At 40.3% G+C, this 22,457-nt stretch overlaps 1 protein-coding gene across 6 annotated transcripts in view; it reads left to right on the top strand.

The window, feature by feature from the left end:
• The first annotated feature begins 1,111 nt into the window (after positions 1-1,111).
• FUT8 (fucosyltransferase 8) overlaps positions 1,112-22,457 on the top strand; it is a 96,488-nt gene continuing 75,142 nt past the window's right edge. For 2 of the 6 annotated variants that reach the window (XM_050975392.1, XM_050975391.1), the window contains exon 1: positions 1,112-1,166. The gene's annotated coding sequence lies outside the window, so the exon portion shown is untranslated. Of the gene's footprint in view, positions 1,167-1,753; positions 1,878-22,457 lie in introns of those variants that run through there. The other 4 variants (XM_050975396.1, XM_050975394.1, XM_018907775.3 and 1 more) reach the window with 2 other exon arrangements.

The raw sequence follows: 22,457 nt of genomic DNA, 5'->3' as shown, positions 1-22,457 counted from the left end.
TACTGAAACATTACATTTGCACATTGCAAACTTTTAAAATGTACGTAGCTTCCCAGATGAATCTTTAGGAAACTATAGATACGTTAAATGCCTGAAATTCCGCATCCATCCGAATTCATCCGTTTACGTGCACTTTTGGGAAGGGTTTTGTTAAGCCACAAAGGCGGAACAGTCAAGGGTGCTTGGAAGAGAGCGGGCCTCTCTCCAGTCCGGCTGTCACCCAGCAGACAAAGAGCACTCATTTTTCTCTCATAATAGAAAATTTCGTGAGATTTCTGTCTTTTCTAGGGATATTTGCATGAGAACCACTAAGCCTGTTCCCAGGCAGGATGCGCTGGCGCTGCGGGACCAGCCTGTTGCGGGCAGCAGCGCTGTTGGGGGCAGGAGCGGGGGCTGCGGGCGGCTCTGTCCGCGGCTCGGCATCGCTGCCGCGGATAAAGGCGCCCGAGGCAGGGCCGCCTTCCCGGAGGGATCAAGCTGCAGTTCGGGGGTGCCCTGCAACACCGCCCCCGCGCCCGGTTTCCGCCGCGCTCCCTCGCGGGAGGCAGGAGCGCCGCGGCGGCGCCCAGCGGGCGCTGCTGCTCCGCGCTCACGCCCATCGCCGGGGTAAACGCGGCCGCTCCCGCGCCTCCCGCGGGCTGTCGCCGCCGCCCCGCCGTCCCCTGCCCGGGGGGGACAGCCCCGCGCGGCGATGCGGGGACGCTGCCGAGCCCGTCCCGCCCGTCCCGGCCGCTCCCGGGGCGGGGGCGCGCGGGAGGAGGCGGCGGGGCGGGGGGAGCGGCGGCGCTGGAAGGTCCGGGGCGCGCATGCGCGCTCCGTCGCTCCGTGACGGGGGCGCTCCCGCGGTACCGGGGCCCGGCTCGCGCTCCCATAGGCTGCTTTCCCCGGCAGGCGCGCGCCCGCGGCGCGGCTCTTCCTACCGCGCTCGCGGGGGCGCGCGCTGCCCGGGCCGTGCGCCGCTGTCACAGCTGCCCGCGCGCCGCTCCCCGCCCTCGGCGCGCGCCCTGCCCGCGCCCCGAGCCCCGTCCCCGCCAGCTCCGCTCCGCCGCCGGCGGGTTCCTGCTTCCGTCTCCTCCCGCCGCTCCCCGCCCGCCAGCCCCGCCGCCCTCCCGCCCGGCACCCGTGGCAGCGGCAGCGCGGGCTCCGCCGGCGGCGCCGGCACTCCGGTAAGGGGATGCGGGGGCTCAGCGGCAGCCGCGGCGGCGGGGAAGCGGGTACCGAAGCGAGACCGGGCTGCTCCGGCCAGCGTTCCCCATCCCTCCCCCGGGCCTGGCGCCGCCGCTTTTGCGACTCGGGCGCTGTTCAGCAACCGCTGCTGCCGCCGCCGGGGTGGTGATGGCGGGGAGGGGGCCGGTCCGTGCCGTGTGCCTGGGTCCCCGTGGGCTCCCTCACCTGAGGGTCGCTGGTGGGGCCTGAGGCCGCCGGAGAGCGCGGCAGAGAAAGGGGAGGCCGGGGCTCGGCGAGCGGCCGGGGCATCACCGTCGGCGGCGGGGCCGGGCCGGGCCCGGGAGGGAGATGCGTGCGAGCCCCGGGCGGCGGCGTTGCCCCGGGCGCGGCGCGGGCAGCGGGGTTCCCGTAGCGCCGAGCGCGGCTGCCGCCGTCCCGTGCGCCGCGGCCGCAGGGCGCCGGGGGCGGACTCCAACTTTCCTTGTCCCGGGAACTGCGGCCGCCCGAGGGGACGCCTGCTTTTGGCAGGGAGGAGTACACGGGGAGCGTGGGCTGTGAGGACGGACCTCAGGCTCTAGGGCCGCCTGGTAGCTCGAGGAAGTGCTTGCCTGACACGGGTACAGAGCCATCGGTTGTTGCCTGGGGCTTTTCCCACGGCGACCTTTCCTGTATTTCGGCACGATTGGCTTTGGTCGTGGATCCTGTTGCTGGTAAGGCTCTGGCGATTTAGCTCTAGGCGAGTTAGTGCTTGATGTATGCACAGGTCTTTCACACGTGTGTGCAAGAAGTGCCAGCACTGTGTTCTTGATGCGCTGCAAAGACCAGGCTGCGACCCTCTGCTTTCAGAATCTGCTCCTGGTTGCGGGTACAAGAGGCAGAAACTATAGTGCTGTGGTGCAGATTGTACCAAGAAGCCTAAGGGCAAAGGCATGAGCTTGTAAAATTGCTTGTTGAAAGACTGTAACTTCCTCGGGGCAGTACCTGCTGTCCTTGCGCCCTCAAGGCACACATGGCACGCTGTGATGCACAGGATGCCGTGATGCACATGCTGTGTGTACATGGATGTGGCAAACAACCCTGTGCTAACAACATTCGTGTGCTTTATCTGCGATCTTCTATTAGCACTTGGCACCTCTTGTTCTGTCTGCGTTTGTATACTGAAACATACACATCAGCTGAAAACTGTATGTTTCAGTATACGTGTGTACATATATAAATACACACATACTCTTTCTGTCCCGAAGTACGGGATCTTAATGTCTAGGCCTGAAAGTTACTGGAGTAAATACTTCAGAATGAGTGAGCCTGAAAAGGTTTCTTGATTTTATAGTGTTAATCTTATTTATTTTCCCAAGTAATTTTCCACTGCAAGTCATCAAAAACTTCAGAAAAGTCTGAACTGCAAAAGTAAATAAGTGGCCAGCTTGCCTGTGCTGCTGATACTTGGGGTGCTTTTACAGATGACTGTTACAGTTCCTTTCATTATTACAGAAAACTAGTTATGAGGAGTTGGTGATTCTGCTTTGATGTATTTCCAGTAGGGTCTGTTTCTCTGGTTATTGCAGGTATGCTTACTGCCAGAATTTAGTGATGCTTGTTAGGGTTTTATATGTATATCTACCTTAAGCAGGCACACTAGCATATTGCAAAGTTTGCATATTTTCCCAACTACGTGTATTAAGGCAGCCTTTTTCAAAGCTGGAAGTGCAATTAATTACTCATATTTTCTGAGCAAAAAGTTCAACAACAAGGGAAAGGCAGGAATCAACTTGGAGTGTTGAATCAGGCAAATTCACTCTTTCAGTGATGTAGCTGCCAGGACATTTGACAACTGGGAAATACAGAAGATCAGTTGGAAGTTGTAGCTTTCTTTCCCTTTTAGTCCATTGTCTTCATTTGTTTAAAATTTTGGTGGTTTCATTAGCTGAACAACTGAAAATACAGTACTTCTAAGTAATACGAGAAAAAAAAAAGTTAGCTGTACATGCTGGAGTAGAAATGGAGCTACTTCACCTTAAGTGAATTGGTAAAGGTTGTATTAAACCACATAGGGGCTTCCCTTTGGTTTGACATCTGTGGTTTATGATCACTTTATTGTGACTTCAAATAGAGACTTGATTGTATAATTGAATGCTTATATAGTACAAATATTGCAGACCATTCAGAGTGTAAAGATTTTTAATTGTGATCCATTTCTGTCTTTGTGTAGCTGTATGGAATTGGTGCTTTATCTGTCAGATCTTTTCTAAACCAAATCATTTTCCCAGGCTTGGAATGTATGCAGTTAAAAATAATAAATGATAATTTTATTTATAGTTTATCAGATCAGTCTGTTCATTGACATTTCAATGGATAAAGAAAAAGAAGGTTTGGATTTGAGTATTTATATCTTGTTGCAGTCAGAATTAAAGTAAAAAGTCATGACTATAATCTTAGACTGGTCTGGAGGGGGAGCTAGTGTCAAAGCAAAAGTGACTTAATTAAATCTTGTTGTCTGGTCATAGAATATGCTTCTAATAGAATAAGGAAAACAAATATAGAGGATGCATGCTTTGTATGATTGCATTAATATGCATCTCTTGTATGATGAAAATAATCTGAAAATGAAGTGATGTGTGATTTTTTTGGGAAATAGAGTGTTTGTTTTGCTGTTGTGCGACAAAAACTATGTCCAGAGAACTTAGAAGTTGCAAGATCAAGCTCTTACACATCATGAAATGGCAGAATCAGAGATTCTAGTAAGACATGCAATGTGGCCTATAAATGTAGGGTTAAATTTTACATTTTTCCCTACAATGTTGCTCTCAGTTTTTTAGCATAGAATGGCATAGTTGGTGTTCAATGTGCCACACTGAATCCTTTTTCTTGGTATCAAATAATGTGTGGCCTCAATATTTGTTTATGTGCTGTTCATACTGTACTTTCTTAATTTCCTCTTTTGCTGTTTCATTACCTTCAGTCTCTAGTGCCTGCATGTTTCACTAGTAATATTTTCACATAAGTCTCTTGAGATATATTATGTATTCCTTTGTGTTGAATATTCAATTTAGGACCTTTATGATATGATTTTTCTAAATAATCTATCAGTGTTTTAATGATTTATGTGTTCTAAGATGTTTTCCCATAAAGGTCTAATTTACTAACGATAATCTGGCTTTTTTTGGTTGTTTTTAATAAACCCCTCAACAGGGTTCCATGAATGCATATCTAGAAAGACCTCATTGCTTGATTTGTAGTATGGTGGGTTGATTTAGACTCCAGGTATAAATACTTAGATCTGTTGCAATGTTAACCCCAAGGTACTAAGTCCATAATTTTGATGAAGAGTGGATTGCTCATTAAAAGTTTGTTGGGGGTTTTGATATATTTTTTTTTTCTTTTAAAGTTGACTTGTGTGCAAGAAAGAAGAAGAAAATAAAAATTTCCAGGACAGTATTAATTCCCTCACTTTTCCTACAATACCTGTCTTATTAACAACACACTTGCCAACATTTGCAGTGCATGTGGCAAGGTCCTTATATAATATAATGCTGTATATATCTTTTTTCTAACACATTGTTCATTAACACAGCAAGAGTACCTTGAGTGATCAAATAACCTTTAATTTTTGTGATGTGACTATATATATTATTTTAACCTATACTCAGGTTTTTGATAGTCAGCTATTTTAAAACTCCACAAAATTATTTGCACATAACCAAAATGTTCAACATTCTAGATTAAAAGAAGTCAGCAAACCTGATGGACAGGAGGAAACCCTCTGTCCTGTGGGATTGCACATATGACTAATATGCATATAGCATATAAGTCTTTAAAAATGCTGAAATTTGTCTATTTTGCCGTGCGACTTGTGTCACTTGAGCTGGCTGGGAATGTGATACTAGTAATTTGTTATTCAGCTGTACTCCAAATGATGTTGTCTGTGTATGGTTTTCTGAGATTTCCTAGTCTTTGAAAGTAGAGGTGAAACTTTGGAATCTTGGGCCCTATTTCAGGCTCTGGGAGTGAATATATTCTGTTGGATGCTGATTTTTCTGCTTATTCCTTGTGTGATATCCCTGTCCCAATCTTCTTTGCCCTATCCTGAAATTTTTATTACAATTCTATTTTCCCCAAGTAAACAGTTTGTTTTTTGCTTAAGGGCCTCTTTTCTGGGGTCCAGTACCATCCAGTGTGCATGGAGGTTCTAATTAATAAGTTGTTTATCCAAGTTTCTTTCTTTCACACTGAAAAAAAGAACTTTTCACTGAATCCTTTCACAGTCCTGTCTGCTGGTCTCAGGTTTCTGTCCACTATCCTCAGTTTCATATCTAGTTTTCTGTCATAAAAAGGATCTCTCCTCTCTGTGTTGCATTTCCACTGGCTCCTGTAGTTCTGTATTGTAGTTTTCCCCCTTTAATTTTGTGCTTCAGTCTTCCTGGCTTCCCTCATGTGAATTTGTTTTTTCCTTTCATGCCTGTCTTCCCAGCCATCTCAGACTTGGTCTGTATCCCAAACTCAAGATTGTGTTCATTGTTTCAGCTTTTTCCCACGTTGCAGTTCTTTCTTTAGTCAAATTTTTTTGGTTCCTCTCTTTTCCATCCTTTTCTTTATGTGGATAGCTTATGTTTTCATTCTAGTTGAATCCAGCATGGATATCACTGAGAATAAATTTAGATGCCAGTGATCCATCCTGATAGTCAGGAAAGCAAGCAGGCCTATCAGGAGATGACTTTGTGGGGAACTCATGTCTGAGCTGCAGTGCAAAAATGGGATACGCAAACAGGGGCAGCTGGGATAGGCTACAAAGGGAAAATTTAGAAAAATTATCCTGGTATGTAGGGATGAGATCAAGAGAGCCAGTGCTCACCTAGAGATGATGCTTAGGAGGGAGATCTAGGTCAGCAAGAAGAGTTTCTTCTAGTACTTGAGTAGTGAAAAGCAGGGCAAATAAAATACAAGCTTCTTCTGGAATGTGATGTGTCAGGGACAGTGGATCCAGATAAGGCTGGGGTACCCTGATCCTTCTGTTCCTTAGTGAGGCATCACCAGCAGGGTCTCCCAGGCCTCTGTGCTTAGTAACAAGGGTTTGAGGAGAGCAGCTGCCAGCAGTGGCTGAGGATTCAGCTGGGGATTATTGAGATGACTCAAATCCTTCCAGTGCAAGGGGCCAAAAGGAATGCCTGTGAATGTTGATAGAGCTGGCCAGCGTCACAGTGAGGTCCTTCCCTAGCATCTTTGAAACATCTTGGATACCAGGAGACCCTCTCAATGGCTGAACAAATGCATATGTTGCACCCTCCAAAAAGGGCCAAAATACAGCCCAAAGAGCTGCAAACTGGGTTGCTTGCTTTTTGTCCCTGGGAAAACAGGGGCATGGGTTTTCTTGGAACACATTTCTGGTCACAAGAAGGAAGCGAATGGGAGCAATCAGCATGGATTTGTCAACGGCAAATCAGGCATGACAAGGCAGATTGCCTTCTATGGTAAGCTGACTGAATATTTGGAAGAGGTAAGAACAGCAGATTTAATTTTCCTGGACTTTACAAAGATTTTCAACTCAATCTCCGATGATATTCTTGTATCCAGATTTGGACATAACAGATTGCTGGAGAACTAGAAGATATAAAAAAGACTGGTTGGATGGATGGATGGATGGATGGATTCAGAAAGAAGTGCTTAGTGTGTCATATAGGGAGGTTGGTAACAAGAGGGGTACTGCAGGGATTTGTGCTGAATAGTGACAAAGAGTGCTCTTGTGCTTGCAGATGACACCAAAGTGGGGGGAGGTAGTTGTGCTTGATGATGGGGCTGCCATTCAGGGGGACTTTGTGGCTGTGAACACAAGGTCCATCTGGAGCTTTATTCTAGAACAGCTGCAAAGTCCTAGAGTGGTGAAACAGGAGCACTTTTCAGTGATACAGGCTGGAAAGCAGCTCTGCTGGAGAAACCTGGGGTCTTGGCAGACAGCACTCTGACCATGGATCAGCAGCAGCATACCCCTGCAGAATCATAGAATGGTTCCCAGCTACCAATGTAAAGCACAGCACTGAGGGCTGCTATGGAAAAGGAAAAAAAAAAAAGAACTCAATCTCAGTCACACCCTATACAAAGGGATATAAAAGATCATCCAGTTCCACCCCCCCTGCCATGGGCAGGGACACCTTCCACTAGACCAGGTTGCTCAGAGCCCCATCCAGCCTGGCCTTGTATGCTTCCAGGGATGGGGCATCCACAGCCTAGCTGGGCAACCTGGTCCAGAGTTCCACCACTTTCACAGCAAAAAATTTATTCCTACTGTCTTATCTAAACTTTCCCTCTTTCAGCTGAAGGCCATTCTGCCTTGCCCTATTACTGCATGCCCTTGTCAGAAGTTCCTCTCAAGCTGTCATGTAGATCCCCTTTAGGTACTGGAAAGTGCTCCAAAGTTTCAAAGGAGCCTACTCTCCTTTTCCTCTTCCTTTCCCTCTCACTCTCCACAACCTTGACTCTCTCAGCCTAAAGAAAGGAAGGACAGCAACATCCTGGGCTCTCTGAGAAGGAGCATAGCCAGCAGATGGAGGGAAGTGGTTGTCCCTCTCTACTTGGTGCTCATTAGACTGCATCTAGAGTGCTGTGCCCAGTTTTGGGACTCTCAATACAGGAAAGTCATTGATAAATAGAAGTGAAGTTGGTGGAGGACTACCAAGATGATTAGGGAACTGGAACACTCATCCTGTGAGGAGAGGCTGAGGGAGATGGTTTTGTTCAGCTGGAGAAACAGATGATCTCAGTGGGATCAAACAACAACATACTGGGGTTTTTTTTGAGGACATCACTGAGAAGATGGAGTCAGGCTCTTTTACTGAGATATGTGGGGAGAGGACATGAGGTGGTGTTCATCAGTTGAAACACAGAAGGTTCAGGCTTGATATAAAGAAAAACTCTTTCCATGGAGAGTATTGAAGCTGTGTAGAAGGTTGCCCTGAGGAGCTGTCTTAGAGGTTTTCAGGACCCAAATAGGAAAGCTGAGCAGCCCATTCTTATATCTGACTTTGAGCAGGAGTTTGGACTTCTAAACTATGTTATCCTGTGAGTCTACAGCTGTGGATCTTTAGTTCCCAGAAGCCTTACAGAAATGGAATAAGTACAGACAGAATATGTAGGTGGCTCAGCTGTAACATATCAAAACAAAATCAGTAACAGTAACATTACAGTGAGCTTGACAAAAGCATCACTTGTATGTCAGGGTAAGCATTTTGCTGTCTCTTAGAAAGATGCATGTACAGCTTAAAGCATACAAGTGATTAAACATTTTGAAGAAAACCTTTTGTAATGAGGCAAAAGTGTGTTTTTATGTAGCTTTCCTTGGAAGGAGGAAAAATATGTTTTGCATATTTGCATACCATGTGAACTTTGAAGCAGCTTTGACATGGACACCTGGCACAGAATGGGTCGTCTTGAAAAGCCTTTGGCAACTTAAACTAAAAAATTATTCTTCTACAAGGAAGTATCTGTCAGCCTTAAAAATTGGTGATCTCTCTTGGTCGTTTGTCATGATATGTATGTATATTCATATTATGTAGCTCATAATGCATCATTTCAAGGTGATGATTTTCTGACAACCTGTTAAATCAGTTGCAATCAATTCTGATTTCCACCTCCCCCCCACCCCCCCTTCCCCAAATATTATATGCTATATCCCTCAGATGATTATTTTTTCTTCCTGCTCTTTTCTCTCTCCCCTGCCACATTTTCAGGGTGGGGAATAAATAAAGGAAGAGATGTAGTCTAAGATGCAAGAAGCCCAGGAACTATTTTGGAAGACTTTTGGCTAAAAGTTTGCAAATCAGAAAACTTGCCTGTTGCAGAGAACTACTATGAAATAACAGGCTGGGTCTACATGTATAGTTAAAATTCATTTTTCTTTTTTGTTTTTTAAGTATGAGATGTTATATGAGGAATGATCTTTTTCTGAGGTTTTTGCCTCTTCATTTGTATTTGCTAACCTGTCCTCTTTAGATATCCTCCCAAAAACAAATGATGATTTCTGTAGAAAAGTGTAGTTCTCACGAATCAATGATTGTATTTAGCTCCTTCAGATATAAGTATTTAGAAGCAAAATGTGTATAATTTATTTTCAGAATATATAACATGGTAAAAATAAATACTTCATCTGTTGGTCATTCTAGAGCTTGATGAAGTTAGTGCTGCTGCAGTTGCTTTGTGGTAGCAATACTCAATGTAAATGCTTTTTAGGAGTGTGCTTTCATTATATGTTTGCTTCATAATCTTATAGTATGATGAATAATTTTTTGTAATGTTAGAGAATTTCTTTTGTGAGACAGTTAATAGCAATAAATATCACCATGACATTATTAATTCCACAAGCTTTAGAAGCTTGTGGAACATTGCTGTGAATATCTTATGGACATCAATTTTGACTTGCTGTGAATTAAACTCTTTCTTCAAAGCATTGCTCTTACAAAAGGTTTTGTAAAAGAGCAGTAGGAATTCTCTTCCAATAACCTCCCAATGTTCATCTTTAGTTTGTTATATTACTTTTGTTGGACTTCGCCATAGTTTGTTTAAATGTGACATAGTAACTTTTCAAAGTAAATCTGATTTATATGGGTACCAATATATTTGTTAAGCTTTCTGGAATTTATTTTTTGAAGTTTTTTTTTTTTGAATGGATGTAATAAATATTAAAGTAAGTATTTATCCAATATGCTGTTTATTGAAGAGTTCATAAAACATATTGTAAAAATATTTGCTTAAATTATTAATGTATTCAATTACAAAAATTTCTTCTTAAAACCCTTTGCCTCTAAGGAAAAATCCTGTTGACCAAGTTCAGAATGTGAGCCTTCAGATTACCTGGAACCTTTGCCTTTAGCTCTGTGCTTCTATTTATGATGATAAAATGTGTAGTGTACCTGATATGCTATACTTAGCTGATATTTTTTCTCCTTTTGGGTGCTTGCTAAACAGCTTCCTTTGTTTGACAATCAGTGCTCACACAGCAACAGCAAAAACTGTTCCCTCTCAAGGATACAGTCATGTAATGGGGCTGTAATATGTTGATGGATACTCTCTCCCCCCATCCCCTTTTTGATCTTCTCCAACCCCTAGTTGTATAAAAACATTCATGGCAGGGCACCTATGTCTTTAGTTTCTCTCAGCTGCCTAGGCAAGCATTTCTTTCTTATTTAGGGCAAGATTTGAATAAACAGAAGAAAAACTTAAACCAAACATAAATGTTTTCCTTACTTTTGAGGGTTTCACTGAGACATCTTTGTGGTATTGTGCCATGTCTCAGTATGCTTAGATAGTCTCTGCCCTTCCCTTTTCTGTAGTCTGGGATTTAGAATGACTTGTTCACAGTTTACAGTCTTCTTGATGCATGTCTTCACATTTCTGTTCAATATCTAAATCTGTTTCACAGTTATCTTGGGATTTGTTTTTTAACAGTGCAGCATGTGACTTTTTGATCTGTTTATTGCTTGGGGTGTTTTTAAGCTATAGCAGCCAGGACAGCATGAGTTACACCTTTTTCCTCACGTGGCCCACTGGAGGCATTCAGTGGCATTGAAAGATGTTCTCCTTGAGTTATTCTTCATTGCAGATGCTTACTCAGCAGCCTGGATTTTGGATTGAACTGCTAGACATTCTCTTTGCAATGGTTCTTGCCTTTTAATATCGATGAGGTGCTGCTGGACTAGGTATCGATACTCTGAAGTTTGACAGACTGTAAAGATGGATGGCAATTTTGGTAATTTGGCAGCTTACTTTACACCCTATGACAATATTTTCAGATTCTGTAGATACATGCTTTGTGTACGTCCTAGGGAGCAGGGGATATCCCTTAGGTTGTTGATGCTTTTTCTGATGTAACTTTTTTTTCAGTGGCAGCAGGATCCTTGTAATGCATGTGAGAAAGCCCTTTTATCCTTCTTCACTTAATTACAACAGATAGTGCTCTTACAGATGAGGAATTCAGTACAAGTGGAGCACAGAAATGTTTGTCTCTCAAGGAGCCAGGCATACATATGAAATACAGAGAGATCAGCATAATTTAAAATGCTTGTTTGATTTTCCTGTACAATGTACTGCAGCATCATGCATAGGTAGTGTTAATAATTCTGCAGATTTTGTGTCTACAGAAGAGCTGAGAGAACGTGGTCTGGACTCAGTTGCTTGCTCTTAAGACCCTGCTGTATGTGTGCACAAAGTCACTCACAGTTTATCCTTAGGCACACTGAACACGTCTGGTTGCTTCAAGCTGTTGGAACAAGAATAGGAAATATCCCAAGGACTGAAATCTGACACAGGGTCAGAAAACCATGTGTTGAGATGTAACAGGGTATGCTGGCATCTCTTCACCAGAGATGTTTTGATGCTAGACTTTCTGAAGGATGTGTTTGAAATACTGTTTTACAGAGGATTGATTTTTTGCTTACTTCCAAATCCGCTGTGTCCTGAAGTCCTGCAGCAGATAAGATCCTGCTGTCCTGGCTTTGAAGAGACAATCACAGTTTTGTGACCAACTGTATTTTCAGTTAAGACTTCCCAGTCTGTGCCTTTTGTGCACATGTTCTTATGTAGATTGTGAGTACATTTACTATTCCAACTGTATTGGTGTCAGGGTTGCTATTTGGGTGCTGTGGCTATTTGGGGTGGGCTTGCTCATTTTTCACAAGCATGGAAGGGAAACTGACACATTTGTATGCCTGCTTATTTCCTTGTGATGCTGCTGAGTGGATTGGTTAACTGCATGCATGTCTCCAGTGTTGGTTTGTTCACAGTTACAGGTTTCACCTGTGGTTAAAATACCTTTTTATCCAACTTTCTATGTCAAGTGGACATCAGTTGTCATTAGAAGAAGATTAAATCTAAGTCCTTTTTAGCTGCCGTTTTTGTTGATGTGACATGTATTTCCCCCCCACCCCATCTGATCTTTGATTGGTCCTTTCATAGCTGTTAACTTTGGGGATGCTTTTGTAGTACTTTGGCCTGTCTGATTCCAGGTTTTCTCCTGCTTACCTAACATCCTGCTTTCTCCGATGGAGAGCCCTTTTCACAGAGGAGAGATTTGAAAGATGAGCATAAAATTGACTGTGGTACAAAATAGTACAGATTTTCAGGTGTTTTCAAGTCATGCCATGCTAAGTAAGGCATTGGTATGATATCCTGAATGTCATGGAGTCATAGAATGGTTTGTGTAGGAACAGACCTTAAAGATCATTCAGTTCCAACGCCCCTTTTCACCAGATGCCTTTCACTGGACTCCCTTCAGGTACTGGAAGGCAGCAATTAGGTTGCCCTGAAGCCTTCTCTTTTTCAGGCTGAAAGAACCCTTTCCTCAGAGGAGAGGTATTTTGGTATAGATTGTTTAGAAAATGAAGTGATTAAATCTTGGCCTTTTGATTTTATAGATTTATATGACTAATTTTTTGTGCCTTTAAAAATCTGAGCTAGTGAATGGAGGTAATAGTTTAGTGTCCTATCAGAAATGTTAACCAGAGTTATATTTGGAAATAAATGGGAAAAATAGTAAGCAGAATTATATCTTACTTATTTCACAGTCTATTTTGAAGGTGCATGCAGATTCTGAACAGCTTTCACGCTGAGTCAGGCCTTTTGACTTTCTTCATGTTCATATTGCTAGTATAAATACAGAAACATTTTTTCACAGTTCTTAAATTTTCATTTAAATATATTTCCTTGTGACGCTGATGTGAAATGCTACAATATGGTCATACTGTGTTAGACAGCAAAGGTGCAACCTGGGTGTTCCTGAAAATAGTTTCTTGCTGAGAAGTTTGTAAATAGTGGGTAAAACTCACTGGCAACTGTAAGTCAAATATATTTAGCCAGTTTTTTGTTTCTTAAAGGGGTTTACTGTGATCTGACTTCTAGGAGTGCAAAAACCTGCTTGTGTACCTAATGTTCTCTGTGCCATTCTGTTGTGCAAGACCTCCTTGAAGTCATAAGCAAATAGGAAATCTTTAGATTGCTAACCTTTTGTTAGTGGCTTTTCTCTTGAAGTCTTCTACAGTTCTGTAGTATTTAACTTCTTACTGTCCCTGGCAGAAGCAACCACAATGAAATTGATTATTTATCTGGTTTAAGCATACCTTGTCAAAATGGTTGTAGTTTTAACTGTTCTTTTTGAAGTCATTAATAGTGTGAAATGGAAGCATTTGGAAGGCTCCTTTGGACATTTATTTTCTTGGGTTTTGCTTCAAAATATTTTATTAATGTGTTGTTTATTAACTGCCATCACCTGGTGTTGAATTGTATCTAGAGCTCAGGGCTCTATTATGGCTTTTTTTTTTATTCTTATGTTAGGTCAAATGTGATTGTAGGTAAAAAAATGCTGTGAGCTGTGGATTCCCGTCTGAGAATTCTTCAGCTGTGTTTGGATATGCTGTGTGAAGACTTACTGTTATTTTGAAGGTAGATAGTTCCAGATGTGCAGTTAGTATGTGCTAACATAAAATATACAGTGTGACAGTATATAAGAATAAACAATGGTAAACGAAAATGGAATACTTTCACTTGAACTGATTTCTAATGACGCTTGTAGTATTACAGGTGTCTGTCTCCTCTTAATTGCACTAATTACATATGTGTAATTGGTGACAGCACATATAGTGTTAGAGAAAAGATATTTAGAAGGCAGACTCAGTACTTGAGGGTGCATTTTGAGCTTCAACAATTTTTTCTCTCATTTGTCTTTTAACTTGTACTTTCTCAGCTTTAGACTATTTCCTGATGGAAATGTATGAAGTGTAGTGACAAGTTTGTCCTTCTTTATCCAGTAGGCTCTCTAATGAGTTCACTGATGGACAGCACTGATGTCAAACTGTGTCTCTGTAAAACTAAATGTACAGTGAAAGCTGCTGCAAGTTTTGCTTGCATATCAGGCTTAAGATTACATATGGTTTTTTTTTTAATGTTGTCTCAATGTCTTTTCTTCCATGTTCCCCAGAGCTCCTCCATATACTACCTTTTCTTTTCCTACTGTCCTGTTACTGGGATCAGGATTTAGCAGAAACCCCATTTTCATAATTCTGTATCTCTTGGTGTTTGAGTACTTGTTTTCTTGGCTTGGTGTCTGCCAGCATCTCTTGACTGAAGGGGAAGGGTGACCTGTGGTTAAATGAAGCATCTATTACAAAGGGAAACAGAAGTGATGCTTGGTACAATTTATAAAGTTCTTTGCTGTTTGAAAACTGGGTTATATGTATAGTGTAGATTAAACTTATCCATATTATTTGCAAATAGACAGAGGTATATACAAAAATATAGAATTATACCAGATTATAGGTATAATAGGCATATATATAATATATATATATAATATATATATATAATATATATATATATATATTATATATATACACACACACCCTATAATATATAGATTATAGAGTGGCTTGTGCCACAGTCATTGGCAAACCTGACTTACTACCAATGTATACTTGCCTTGGGTATGAATGAAGCACTTTTTTGTGGACTCTTTAACCCATAGTAAATTCATTGCAGTGTCTGTCTGCTCTCCTTCATACATTATAAACTGAAAAAGAAAAAAAGATGAAATTCAACTCGATTAAAAATCAACATGTAGCTATTTTTGCTTTTTTGTCCCTAAGTAGGAAGGACATATGTATAATTTGCTAAATATTTTCTTCATAAATTAAGCATGAGAGGAGTAAGAAAGTTATACAAGATTGGGTAATGGATAGTAAAAGTGGGAGATAGGAAAACAACAACCACATCAGGAAGAACATTGAAGTGTACATTTGAAGGAATAGTCTCTTAATATCACACTGCTTTAGTCTGCTTGTGGTGTAGCCTGCTCAAGGAAAAGATGTCAAAAATTTTTCAAATACCAGCAACTTAAAAGACCTGAAATCTCTCTGAAATGAAATGTACTCTAGTATTAGTACATGTTTTCTTCCCTAATATTTAGGTTCTGTAATACTTGGTGTGTAGTGTCAAGGAAAATATTCAAAGGCATTTTCTGCTGCTCTGAATGATACAAATTACATGGATTTTCTGTGTAATATTAATACTGATGGAATTATATTTAATACAGATTTTCAGCTTCCTTCATTATCAGGCACTTAACAGACATTGCAGAAAGGTTTTTCAGATTTTGTTATTGAAAATCCCTGACCACTTCTTTGATCTTAATTCCAAGGATCCTAAATTTGATAGTCTTCTTGACTTTGTTTGAAGATTTGTTTGAAGATCTACCTTTGATTAACCTGTCTGATAAACATGAACATTTACCATGTCTGATAAACATGAAGCTGCACTGCTCTCAAGGGAACCAGTGTTGTGTGTTCCTTTTTTTCTCAGCTTCCTGGTTGCTGAATGCTGCTTGCATCTGTTCTTAGCCTTCCCACAGAGGAGCAGTGGCAGCAGTACAGAATTGATACTATCTTTGAAATCTGCACAGCTGCTGGTATGGCTCTGAGTCACAGCAGTGAGGTTGACCACAATCTTGTTAATGCACTGCTACTTGACCAGTCAGTTAATAAAAGCAGAATCACTCAAGCTGATCGATGATAGACTTTGAAATAAAGTGCTATGATTTTTATTTGGTTCTTGTTTGAAAAGCTTTAAAGGAAAGATGAAATTACGTATGGATTCCTAGTAAAATTTCCATAGCAAAATCAAGCCATGTGCTCACTGTGGGTAGATTTGAAGAACATACCCTTTTCAGAAGGTAGAAAAAAATGAAGAAAGAAAAGAGTGAGGCATCTAAGGCACAATAGAAAATGTGGTTTCTTTCTTTTAATTTACTAAATGAATTGTTTCAATTCATACGTAGAAGATTTTTAATAATTCTGTTGGTGTTTCTCTTGTGTGTTCACATCTCTTTCAATATAAATTTTCTCTGACTGTAAAAGACTTGAGTAATGGTAATTGTAGGGGTAGCTGGTATTTGCAATGTAAGGTGTATACTTTTTTAATTTTTAAAAAACTTTTCCTGCTTGATGTCAGAACTTTGATAGTGTGAATTAAATTCCACAGTTTAAAATGATTCTGCCAAATTAATAGCAAGATTCTCTAGCTTTTTTAAAATGTAAATATGAACTAGAAACAAATAAGACTTTTTTTTATTGGCTTACAGCCATGTTCCTTGTTGTGTTTTCAATATCACAGTTGTTTTTCAGTGAAATGCATGGTACTGTCTTTCTTCTGTGAAGCTTGCTGATTTTTTTTTCCTGTGACTGTCAAACATTGTCTTTTAGTAGGATGGACTTTCTCTTTTGAGCTAATTACTGCAACTGGTAACAAATAAACATGAGGCTGTACTGAATGAAAAATTTCCTCCCTCAAATTCAAAGCCTTTTTAAAAAAAAAATCGTTTTTTGACCTGATTTTAAATGACTGGGTTTTGCCAGCATTTCAGCTTGTGGATTGATACTTCTTTTATATGTTGACTGTATTCTCGCTTACTGGGTTTTCCTGACAGCTTTTTTCCCAGTTTTTCATTCATTAGCCAGCATCTACAGAGTGTTCTTTCTGTGCAATTTTCTTTCCTTTAAATTTTCTCATTCTTTTGGTTGAATTTCTAAAGATAGCTACTACTTTCTCCTCTTTTTTTTTGTAATGTACTTTTCCAGACTTTATCTGCACTTAATTTTAGTTTCCTTAAGCTGGTTTGATTTCAAATCCCTTTTGACTGCATCATCACTAATAAAGTGGACCATTGTCTGTTACTGAGGACAGCTGGCACAGATTGAGATCTGTCCTTTCTGTTAATCTTTCAGCCTTAAAACAGGTAGCTGTGTGTGCAGTGCTGTTGGAAGTTTTCCCAGCCATGTGATAACCCTCAGATTGTTCCCAGAGGTTGGGAGAGTGCAGTTGGCCTTTATCAAAAGTATTTCAGGACTTGTCCTGACATGATGATTTGCATTTCAGTGTCTGGGAAAGTTTTAGTCATTAATATATTGATGTAACCTTTCAGGTTAACTTTTGTAAATGCAATAGTTAAGCCACTTACTAACTAGAGGTTAGCTCAGTTTTATCTAAGATCTGCTTCCTAAAAGTTCTGCTCTGTGAATCATTAATATTAAATCTGATGCTTTGAATGATTCTGCTAGCTGTCTAGAAAAAAAAACCCAAATTATACCCAACAGCAAAAAAACCCCTGAAATAAACAATCTCAACAGTCCATCCAACTCCCTCATCCACTTAAATTTTCTGGTTTGCTAATTTGTAGGAGGTCTGCATTTTCCTGCTCATTGTAACTTTCCCATTCTAATGTTATGTGGAGTGTTTGGCTTCTTTTGCATTCTGTATTTCAGAACAGACATCCTCATCTGAAGATTTTCAAGAGAAGACTTCCTGCCCCACCCTATATACCTGTCCTCCCTGAGCCAAGCAAGCCTGCTAACAGGATGGAGTATCTCATAAGATGTGTCACTGGAGTTATATTTTTGTTTACTTTCCGAAATTTCCAGCTGCCCTTTTTTTATTCCCATACTTCTTGTGTTAGCTTACTGAGAAGCAGAAGTTTACAAAGATGCTCTGGAGATATTCTACTGTTTGCCACCTTCTCCTCCCTGTGAACCTTTAGCTACCCACACTTGCCACTCATTCCTTTGGAGCTGTGATCTAGGTTGCCATTTGTAAGTCTTGTTATTTTATTAAAGAGGACAGTCTTTGCCTTTAATTTGCTCACTGGTGATTTGAATGACGGCAGAGTTTTAGCCTGCCAGGCTGGGAAGCACAGATGGCACTTCACATGGCTGAGAAAAAGTGGAACTCTGGGGAAAAGAAGCATATGTTTTCCTGGATTTGAGAGAACTAAAAGAGGTCCAGTGCTTGAAATGTTTTTCCAAATTTTCCCCAAATTTGCACCACATGTGCAATAGTGTAATGCATTAGCAATGTTTCTCAAGTATACGGGAAATTCTGTGAAGTGAAAAATGTAGGGCTGCAGACACTGAACAACAGTGATGTGTCTTCAGGAATAATGGGCTGTGTCAGCTAGGGCCATGTAAATAAAAGGGAGAAATGAGTCAAGTAGTTGGGCCATTGAGTCTTGAAGGAGAGGAGCAGGAAAGAACTTGAGAACTGTGCAACAGTACGTTTATTACCTTCTGAGTCACCTGTCTCCTGGCAAGTGGATAGGTTAGAAATGTGTTTATATTTGAGATGTTATTTTGTAACTTAATTCTTCATTTGGCCCTTTAATAAACCCATGAAAGGAGTCAGGGGATTGTGCACTGTTCCGTGTACTGCATCAGTTTTGTAGAGTGTTCTGAGTTTGTGCCTTGAGAAACCATTTTGTGTCAAAATTTCAGTATCACAAAGAACCTTTGTACCTCAAAGCAGCTATTTTATATTTTCTTCTCTAAAGGATAAGCACTTAATGATAATAAGTTTTGTTCCTAATTGTTATTTATGCTGTTAAAAATGGTGTACTCTTAGAACAGCGTCAAAGTGGCAAAGTACTATGTTACAAAGATAAACAAGTGTGGGGAGATCTTTGTCTTTTATGCTTATTTTGATGAATATTGAGGAATAATGCTCCCAGAGCTGGCTTGATTGAAAGTGGAATTTCATTGACCAACTTCTATGTCCTTCTCAAACCAGTGGTAATCAAAGCTTGTTTGAAAGGGAACCTCCTGTACCGAACTGAACTGCAGAAAGGATCCTGTGCACGCACTTCTCTGCAAAACAGATGATTCCTGGGAGCTGCTTCTCTCTGCAGTAGAAGCTTGATGATTTGACTTTGTACCTTGCATATGCCAGCTTTTTTAGCTCTTAGCAGTAAGGAATCTGAAGGAAAAAAAAGCAACAAACCCAGTCCCCAAACCATTATGTAATGTATGTGAAAACCCTATATGATTTTTTAAATATGTACATTAAAAAGAATAGCTTTCCTTCTGTCTCTGTGGGATATTTTTCTTTCCATATTTGTTTAAGGAAATATGCTTAGTACCAGCAATTAACTGTGCTACCAGGCAGATGTATTGATAGGTATAGGAGAAATGAAATTCAGTTTTTTAGTTATATGCCTACTTCTCCATTAGAAACATACATTATCTCTTAAAACTGGGAAAATTATGTTCTGAGCCTCACTTGGGTTTACAGAAGGAATAATTTCCCATTTCTTTTTCTTTAACAATTTACTGATTTTGTTTGCTTGTTGGAAGTGGTTTTGTTATGTTTAAATGTTTTAAGTAGTTTTAAATAGATTCTTTTCATGCAATGTTCTTCCTACCATGGGTTCAGTCACTTCTCCTGAAACTTGAAAGTGTAGAGCTGGCAGTGGAAAATGTGGGTGACTTTACTAAAAAGCTGGTCTGTGTGCTTCAGAAATTGCTTGTACTAGAGAAGGTGGGATTATTATGCTTAGGAGTAGATTTATGTGTTTGGAATAATAGAAATAGTTAATAAATAAAAAAAATGGGTTGGAAATTCATGTACTTGAGCACTGGTGAGAAATCCAGATAGACCCAGATTGGTGACCAGAGGCAGATTGCAGTTGTATGACCCAGCTCCTGATCTGCTTTCTTCTCAGATGATGTGGCTTGGTGAGAGTAACAGGGTTCTAAACCACACCAGCTGGTTTCTAGCTTTGAGAAATAGATTGTTAGGACCAGCCAACAGGGCATTTGTTGATTAACATTCAGATTTGCATTAGCTCTGATCACAATCACACTCAGAAAAGAGCAAGTCATTTGGATAAGAAGGAACTGGTTAAGCTGAACTTGCCTTCTTAAAGGAGAAAGAAAGCAATTGGCAAGTAGGACCTGGGAAGAAATAACAATAGTCTTTACTGAGTGTGAGGGCATGTATGGGAGAGAAACATCTGAAAATAAATATATCTGAGGCATAGATTTATGAGCAAATCTTGTTTGAAAAGGATCTTTTTTGAAAACCTCATCAGAGGATGAAGTCTAGTCCTAGAAATGGGGAGAAAGAAACTCAGTGGCTCAAGATGATCCTTTATATATTTACCTAAGAATACTGTGTAAGATGATGATCTTGGACTCAGAGGGTAGAGCAGATAAGGAAATATGTGATTGTTATTTGTCATAAAGTTTTCAGTTTTCTGTTCAAATTCTGTTCCTCAGATCTACCGCTGGTATCCTGTCCATATCTGAAGGGACTGTTTATTGGTTTTATTTTTTCTCTTCTTAGTGCGTAGTTTATCCTCTTCTGAAGCAGAGACAATTTGCATTCTCTAAAGGTGGGATTTTGAGTGACATGTCTGATTTGTCCTGTGGTATTGGGAAAGTAGTCCTGGCCTGGCATATGGGTCTAATGTCTGTGTTCAGAGTTAAATCAGTCTGCCCCAGTCAAATGGACAAAGGATGAGAAAACTGTTTCCTTTTTGTCTTCCTCTCTGCTGCAACCCTCTGTATTCCTAAGGTGATATAGGTATTTTCATCTGACACCTCCGTAGTTACAGTCACTAAAGCGTGGCATCCTTGAACTCTGTTACCTTGGACTCTATTACCTTGCTCTTGAGCTTTCAAATTTTGTGTCTTTTTGAAATGCAACTTAAATTACATGGAAAGTGTTGATGAAATGTTTTGGGCTTGGTTTTGGTTGCAATGCAGGAGACTGGATTGAACACTGCAGATGTTATTGAATCCTTGTATAAGGATATATATATATATATATATATATATATATATATATATACATGAATTAAAAAAAAAAAGAGATAAAGATAATGGCTAGTCTTTGTACATCCAGCAATTCAAAGTCAGAACTGGGCATATAACTAAAATTTTTCTCTGTAAGTTCACTCCATGACCTTTATCTCCAAAAAGAGATGTGTAAGAGAGCAAATTTATATGGAAGAAACTACTGTCTAATATGATTGTAAATACTCTTGAGGTGGTTGAAACAGAAATGTGAAGATTTTTAAAAATACTTTCAGTTTTTACATTATGAATAAAATTCAAATCTTGGGGATTTATTAGCAATATTGGGCTGTAAAATTGTAAACTTTTTGGTAGTTTTGAATGTTTCAGAGTAGACTGGCTGTTTTAAGATAATCATAATTTATGTAAAGTGACTGTATTCTTTTTATGGAACTGTGGGAAAAATCCCAAAGAGCTTTATTTCTGTCCTAGTAGTAATGTAGGACATGGTGATTTGCCCAGCCTGGTAGGACTGGGAGGCCTTTTGGTACTGCTTGCAATTCTGTTGCTTACAAATAAATCAACTTGTAAATTTAGTAATAGTTCTTTTCATTATATGAAATGTAAATGTTTCCACTTCATGTTTACCATGAGCCAATCTGTCTATATCTTTTTTTCCATATGTATGGCTCACATAATGTGCTACCTTCTACTTGTTAATGAGGTTGGAGATATGAACTTGTAAGAAAATACATCATAATGCTTCATACAAAAGTTAGAATGAGCGTCATTCTAGACCATGCTCTAATGTGTTTAGGCTACCTCTTGCAGGTACCCTCTGCAAGTTAGCCCTGCTGAATTTTGTTCTGCTTGGCTTCTTGAGTCACCTTCAGCTGAAAGGTTCATCTCTCAATTTTTGTGAAGCAGGCAGTGTAGCTGATTTGATGAGAGCTGCAATAAAATAATGAGTTTATTTTTTCTGATTTTGATTTTTATATATGGAGCAACTGAATTGTATTTTTTGGTTTGAGTTTCTGAGATACTTTATCACAGCAAAAGCTATAACCTTTTGATTGAGTATACTTTGACCTTAGCCAAAGTATCCCCAGATTATCAATTTCAAATAGATGTGAAAATAGGCTATCTTCCTGTTTCCCTCAGGCTTTCCATTTTTGGAAGTTCATGGGCTCTGACTTTTTAGGTGCTGATTACTTTAAATAATTTATTACATGAATAGGAAAACACAGAATTCAGATTTGTTTTTTATCACTGTTGCTGCTTTTGAGAGCTTTAGAGTTGCCAACTCACCTTTAACAGTACAGCTGCTGAAGCTTCTCTTTAAAATAGAAAATTGCTTAATTTTCATTCAAAAATAACTAATTTGGCAGAATTCTCATTGCAGTAAAAGTCAGTTATCTGAAGCATTTATAATTTTTTCCCTTTGTTCCTGTTCCTGGTACTATTGTTGCTTTAATTGGTTTCCTGTTTATTTTTTTTTTCTTTCTTTCATTCCTTTCCTTGAAGTTAGGTTCACAAATAAGCTTTTTCAACAACCAATTTCTTGCTGTTTCAGAGTCTGATAGTGCAGCTTTTGATTGCTTTTCTGTTAAATGGCCAGGAATCATCCTTTAGTTCAGTAGTGTGCTGCCATTCTGAATTAGTGAGACAACTGTTGGGAAATGATGTACTAACTCCATGCCT

This window comes from Serinus canaria, chromosome 5, assembly GCF_022539315.1.
Source record: "Serinus canaria isolate serCan28SL12 chromosome 5, serCan2020, whole genome shotgun sequence".
NCBI lineage: Eukaryota > Metazoa > Chordata > Aves > Passeriformes > Fringillidae > Serinus > Serinus canaria.
Note: the sequence above shows the minus strand (reverse complement) of the source record. Positions and strands in the feature narration are given on the sequence as shown.